The following is a 7,036-nucleotide window of genomic DNA, read 5'->3' as shown; positions in this document are numbered from 1 at the left end:
CGAAGGGGCGGAGGAAAGCGCTTTTGCGCAAGCGCAGTCGCGCGTCCTCGCCTCCTGTGGGAAGTTACTGCGCAGGTTTCCGTAGGACCTCCTGAGGTACGTCTGGCTTCTGCAGCGCTAGGGTTGTAACTATGGGGACTTTACTATTTTTAATGCTAGCAGCTACCACTTACTGGAGGCTTACCTTACACCGACCACTGTGCAAAGCACACATTTACTGAATTCATTCAACATGTATGTATCAAGCGATTCGTACCTGTGAACACGGCACCTAGGTCCCCGTCCAGCAACCTCAGGAGGTACGTATCTCCATTTTATTGATGGTGAAACTGAGGCTCAGATTGATCAAGTCACTTGTCCAAAATCATGCAGCTAGGAAGTGGCACTTTCTGCCCTATGTTTCACCTCTGTCCCTTACAACCTACCTTTGGGGGGTGACTTTGATGGGAGGAGAGAAATTGTGACATTTTTCAGAATCTGGCCACCACCTACCACCCTCTTCCAACTTAGTCTGCTATATCACCTCCCCAGAAAGTTTAGCGCACCCCGGTACAAGGCCGCATTCTGACTTTCATGGCCCCGGGCACTTTTGCTTTGCGCTTGTGGATATATAATATATATATATTTATGTAGTAGATAATATTTATTTAATATATATTTCATATTTTACAAATGCATTAATATACAGATAAATATATTAATGTTATATAGCAAGTCATTTTCTTCAATCTAAAAGTCCATTTTTCTCTTCTGATTTTGAACTTAAACATTTTTATAGACCCCTAAAAGTATTGTGGACCCTAGGCACTGTGCCTGCTGTACCTAATGGATAAGACAGCCCTGCCTCAATCCACCAAAATGAAGTTCAAGCCTGCTTTTGGCATTCAAGACCTTTCATAAGCTGGTTCTGCCATGCGTAAGTGAGATTTCATTGGAAAAATGTATGGGAATTTACAAATATCTTTTTTTCAGAACGATCTGAGAGTGAATCCCTGCTCTACAACTTACTAATGATATCTTTGGGCATGTCACTTGATTTGTCAGATCTTCAGTCTCTTCAGAATAAGAATATTAATATCTATCTCACATGAGTCCTTGTGAAAATTAAATGAGATAATATATGCAAAATGCTTGGCATATGAGAATTTAATACATGGGATGGTTATTACATGATAATCTAATATAAGGTAATACTAATCTATAAGGTAATCTAATATAAGGTAATCCATCAGGCTCCAGACACGCAGGCTCAGCGGCCATGGCTCACGGGCCCAGCCGCTCCGCGTCATGTGGGATCCTCCCGGACCTGGGCACGAACCCGCGTCCCCTGCATTGGCAGGCAGACTCTCAACCACTGCGCCACCAGGGAAGCCCCTATTTCTATATTCTTTAACTCCAATAAGTATAGTTTGTTTCACAATTTAACATCTCTGAAATCAGGAAATTTGGCTGTACCAAATAAAGGAGAAAGCTATGAACCAACTGACACTACTGGTCCAGCTATGAACTTATGTCTGGCTAGAAAGTTTGTATATATACAATTGTCACCTGAACTGAAACCTTTATGTATAGCTAATGCTTACTGAACACTTATTGTGTTCCAGGAAATGTCCTAAGAATCATGCATATTTTCTTATTTAATCTCTACAACATCCCCATGAAGTCACTATTCACCCCATTTTATGAATGAGAAAACTGAGTGTCATACAGGGCTAAAGTCATATAGGTAAAAACTGGTACTGGGATTTGAATTCAAACACATATAACTTCAGATCTCCCATCCTAAGCATTACTTTGTAGTTCATGTTTTATTTGCATTTAGCAGCTTAAATGTAGATCTCTAAATTTGCTTAAATCTGTGTCAAAGTCATTACACTTTGAAGCTGCATTGAAAAGAAACGTTGTGAATGCAGAATGCCTATCACATGCTAAGCAGTGCAATTAAAGAGTAGAAATTGGCAATTCTTATAATAATTCACAGAATTTTCAAAGTAGGAAGAGGTTGTGTGACACTAATTGCAGCATACTTAAAATGGATTGTCCTTTGGATGACAAACATCTGTCAGGGTTTCTAGTTAAGTTTTTTTTTTTTTTAAAAAAAGCTATTTACATGAAAAGAGTATATGCAAAATGTTCATTGTAGCACTGTTTGTAATAGCAAAAGACTAGAGACTGTCACTAGAGAGCTGTTGTAATAAATTTTAGTACATCCATATTGTGGAATATATGAAGCAATAAAAAAGAATGAGGCACATGTACATATCCTGATATGGAACAATCTCTAGGAAATACTTCAAGTGAAAAAAACAAGATATGGAAAAGTAAATAGTATGCCAACATTTATTAAACTATAAAAGGAAAGGATAATAGACATATATTCTTGTGTAATTGGACATTAAGAGAGCTTTTTCCTATTGTCCTGAAACTGCTGCTGAAACCCAAATCCGAACCAAAAAGTCCATAAGGAGCCCACATTCTATATTTAAAGAACTGCCAGTGGTTGGAACCAGCTATCTTCCAGCAGGGCATTTGAAGAGCCATCATTGTCATTCTACCAGCCCTTCCATCAGTTCCTACTCCACTACTCCACCTATTCCCCATTCCCACCCTTCTCCCACAGACAAACCATCACCACTAATCAGTGGAAAGAAAGAATGGAGAGAAGGGAGGGAAGCCAGCATTGAGGGCAAATGCAGTTTTCTGAAAAGAGACCCATCCCTTCCTCTCCCTTCATGGGGGGTTGTAGTCCCTCTTAGAGGCAAGGGAGAAGGGCTCCCAGAGAATCACTAGTGAAGACTGGGCGTGCCTGCAGGAAGAGGACACTGGCAACCCCCAGATATCTGTTACTTACTAATCTGTTCTGCCCGTTGCTTCTTCAGCAAAGGAAAACACAAATGGAGAAAGACCACATGGAAGGGGACTTTGGATGGCATGGTGGAGGGCTTTAGATGGAAGGGGACTGAAACTGCCCCCACCATGCTTACACACAGCTTAACTTCACAGTCCTAGATTGAATAACACAAGCTGGCACTCAGCTGGAAGATACAGCAAATGTATGAGGGGGTCACCCATTCCTAGAGGAGATTCATGAGATTGATCACTCCAGTACTGATTCTTTTTCATATCTACTTGTTCTTGTTTCATTTACACCTGTTTATATTTTTATAATTTCTTTTGTAAAGATGGATGTTATTCTATTCTTTATCTTTTTCCAGAGCCCAAACATTGAAATTCATTTTCAGATCTCTCTATTGTGTTTATTTAAACCAAAATGATTCATCTCCTTATTGGTTTTATAGGCTTAAATTTGTTAAGTTTACTCATATGTTTTAGAATTTTGGTTCATAGACTTATCTTGGACTGTACATTCTTTTTCCTCTGTCTCTCTCTATGCTTACCCTTTTTTTATGTAGTAGTTTTGGAGTTGCCATCAATCCAGAACCAGATATTAAAATATTGACGTCCCAATCCCTGAGGTAATATTGAAGATATAGCAGAACTAATACAATTTGTACTCTGGTATTTATTACCATGTACTACTACCTAATTTAAAAAACTAATATATGTTCAAATGTAGTTGATTAACTTCCAGTGATACATAATTCAATTGAGGAAAAACAAACAGGAATAAAAAATACTAGTTTAGAGATTGGTTCAGCTGAGCAAAAATTGAGACACAGAAGTAGAGAAAAAATATAGGGACACCAAGGGGGGAAAGCGGCGGGGGTTGAGGGTGGTGGTGTGATGAATTGGGAGATTGGGATTGACATATATACACTGATGTGTATAAAATAGATAACTAATAAGAAAAAAAATAAATTAAAAATAAACATAAATAAATAAATAATACTAGTTTAATCAAAAAAGAAATGGCAACTGATATACTGTACTTCAAAATTTAGCAGACTAAGAAGTCAAAATTAAGTCCATGGGACTCTTTAGTCTCTGGATATGGAAAAGGATTAGATTCAAATTTATGGTACTAAAGAAGAAAGTGATATATAAATGTAAGGATAAGTACATGCTATATTCAATTGTAAAAGAAATTTTGTGACCATTAACATATCCCCCCTCCACCTTATATAATCGTCTGGAGTCATAGCTTATGAGGGTGGAACATTCTAAAATTGATCCGTAAGAACAACAAAAATCACATGAGGTGAAAGATGTACTTGGAATCTCCTGGTGATCCAGTGGTTAGGACTCTGTGATTTCATTCCTCCCTGGATTCAGTCCCTGGTTGGGGAACTAAGATCCCACAAGCTACATGGTGCAGCCAAAACAAACAGACAAAAAAAGATGTACTTGAAAATTTCTTAGGAGAGCTTCGAACTGGAGACTGATTTATCATCTCTGAATTTTCCTCCAGCATTTGATCTGATAGCCTTCTCTTTGGCTGACCATCCAAAGTGGGTGGTTTAGATTTAGAGGCCATGCTACGTGAAAAAATGTGCATCTTTGAATCACACTCAGTATGGCAAAATGACCATGCCATGAAAGCCACATGAAAACTAAGATCTACTAAGAAAATAGCAGATTTAACTCTTTTGTCACATGCTTCCTCCATGGCATGCACTTATTTAGAAAAAGGGGAGGCAGAGTGGTATTTAAATTTTCTTTATTGCTTTGTTGACCTTATACATTTAGTTGAAATAATGTAAGTGAAGAGCATGGGTGATGTGACACAACTGGATTAAACATGGTAACTCTTTCCATGGCACAAATATGGCAGGTGCTGTCAGGAACTAAGATCTCACCCTAGTTGTAAGCCAACAACTTAGTGTAATGTGGTTTCATGGATATGAGCGGAGGACATGAGACTTCCGGGTCAGAGACAAAGAACTTTATTATCCACAACACCACATGCAGCATGAGCATCGGCATGTTTACATCAGTTCCTGGATGTCAGGAACCCTGAGCTGAGGGAAACCAAATCTTTTATAGTGGGGAGCAAGCATTTCTGTCTTTTGCTCTGGAGGGAAATACTGTATCTTCGAAGGCCATTTGCTCTACAAACATCCTTGTGAAGATGGTCTGGGACAAATGATAGTGCCTCTGCTCACAAGATGTGCAGAAACACAAGAGGACAAGATTTTATTATGTTGTATTATATTTGGTAGAAGGGCACAGTGAGTAAATGGTTTGCTATGGAGGAAAGAATATGGTTTTCACAGTCACACTGACCCTAGCTCCATTTCTAGCATAAGTTTTTATAAGCTAAATGACCTTAGTCAAAGCGGTTAACTTCTCTGAGCCTCAGTGACATAATGGGGTAATAGATCTTCCCCCATAGAATGGTTGTTTAGATCAACTAGGAAAGTGTAATAGGATCATTCACAGTATCTGGAATATTCTAAGCATTCAACAGATGCCCAATCCTTCTATCCTTCCCTCATTCACTGATTTCCTCATTTGTGTGAATCGGATACACAATTAGGCCTCTGCCAGAGCCCTAAATCCCTCCCCCAAATTGAGAAGCAACTGCCCATTTCTGCCACACCACCCTCCTTTCCTTAGGAGGGGGCAAGCATTAGAGCTCAAAGGCCTAGGGAAGCTGGGTTTACACACTGAAGCCACAAAGACTGGAACAACTTTGTGCCACAACTACTGAGCCTGCGCTCTAGAGCCCGCGTGCCATAACTACTGAAGTCCACGTTCGTAGAGCCCGTGCTCTGCAGCAAGAGAAGCCACCGCAATGAGAAGCCCGTGCACTGCAATGAAGAGTAATCCCCACTTGCCAGAACTAGAGAAAAGCCCTTGCGCAGCAATGGAGACCCAACGCAGCCAAAAAAAAAAAGTTTCTTAACGTCTCTAAGGCTTCATTTTCTTGCCTCTAACATGAGGAAATAGTAGGATCTAATTCCTCAGGTAGTTGTGAAGAGAAAATGAGGTAAAGCAAGAAAAGCTCTTAACGAGTGCCTGATCGTCAGCAAATCCTCAGGAAACAGTAGCTACAATTATTATTTCTGAGAGTCAATCAATAGCTCCTGAAGCAGTTTCTCCATATAATTTGGGAAAGAAAAAAAACTTTATCTGCTATCATGGAATTCAACAGAGATCCGAAGTTCTGTGCCAAATAATAAAAATAGGGAGAGAGAGAGGAGAGGAGAAGGATGGGAAGCAGGCCCCTGTATGTGTAGCCGGTTTGAAAGACTGACTGGAATAGGATACAGGGCAAACTCCACTAAGCCTTCCCTTCCGTGTACCCACTTTGCCACCCCAGACACACACACACACACACACACACACACACACACACGCTCATAGACCAGCTGATACTTATCCAGGGTCTGACATCACTATTCCCAGGAGAGGATGCTGTCTTTATAGATATATTAGCTAGGTTTTGCTGTGTAACAAATAACCCCCAAATCTCAGTGGTGTACAGCCCCAAAGGTTTATTTCTTGCTCACCCCTATGTCCATGATGGGTCAACTACTTCCCTGTTCCATGTTATTTTACTCCAGGACCCAGGCTAAGGGAGCTCCTCTCTCTCTCTCTGAAGCATTGCCAGATTTCATGGCAGAAGGAAAAGAGACATGGTGAACAACATGCTGGGTCTTCAGCCTTCTGTTCCAAAGTGACATACATCACTTCTTCTCACATTTCATTGGCCAGAACAAGTCTTATGGCTTCATGATGACAGAGTTGGGGCACATAATTCTGCTCCAGGGAGGTTATATAGGGGAAGAGTAATCCACTCTTCCACAGTGGACTACCTCCCCATCCAAACATACTCAAGTGTCAGAGGGACAGACAGCCAATGACAGCTGTTTATTAGCTGACCCTGGGCCTTCTCTTAGCCTCAGTTTTATCCTCTGTGAAATGGAGATAGCAATACTTGTCCTGTCAACCTCACAGAAAAGGGGTAAGAATTCAAATGAGACCACAGATATGAATGTGATTTGTAAACTGTAAAGTCCTGCACTCCCATGAGAGGGTTTTATTACTAGTATGAGTCTAACAGGAGAGATAATAAAGCTTTTTAAAAACCAACTGGATAAGGGAATCTCTGGGGTCTCTGATATTCAGTGTT

At 40.2% G+C, this 7,036-nt stretch overlaps 1 protein-coding gene across 1 annotated transcript in view; it reads left to right on the top strand.

The window, feature by feature from the left end:
* Positions 1-41: 41 nt before the first annotated feature.
* The window catches only part of GSN (gelsolin), a 116,897-nt gene continuing 109,902 nt past the window's right edge, over positions 42-7,036 (top strand). The window contains exons 1-2 of the mRNA XM_032633809.1: positions 42-299; positions 779-916. The gene's annotated coding sequence lies outside the window, so the exon portion shown is untranslated. The remainder of the gene's footprint in view (positions 300-778; positions 917-7,036) is intronic.

The sequence above is a fragment of the Phocoena sinus genome, chromosome 6, assembly GCF_008692025.1.
Source record: "Phocoena sinus isolate mPhoSin1 chromosome 6, mPhoSin1.pri, whole genome shotgun sequence".
NCBI lineage: Eukaryota > Metazoa > Chordata > Mammalia > Artiodactyla > Phocoenidae > Phocoena > Phocoena sinus.
This window is presented reverse-complemented; position numbering and strand designations above follow the sequence as displayed.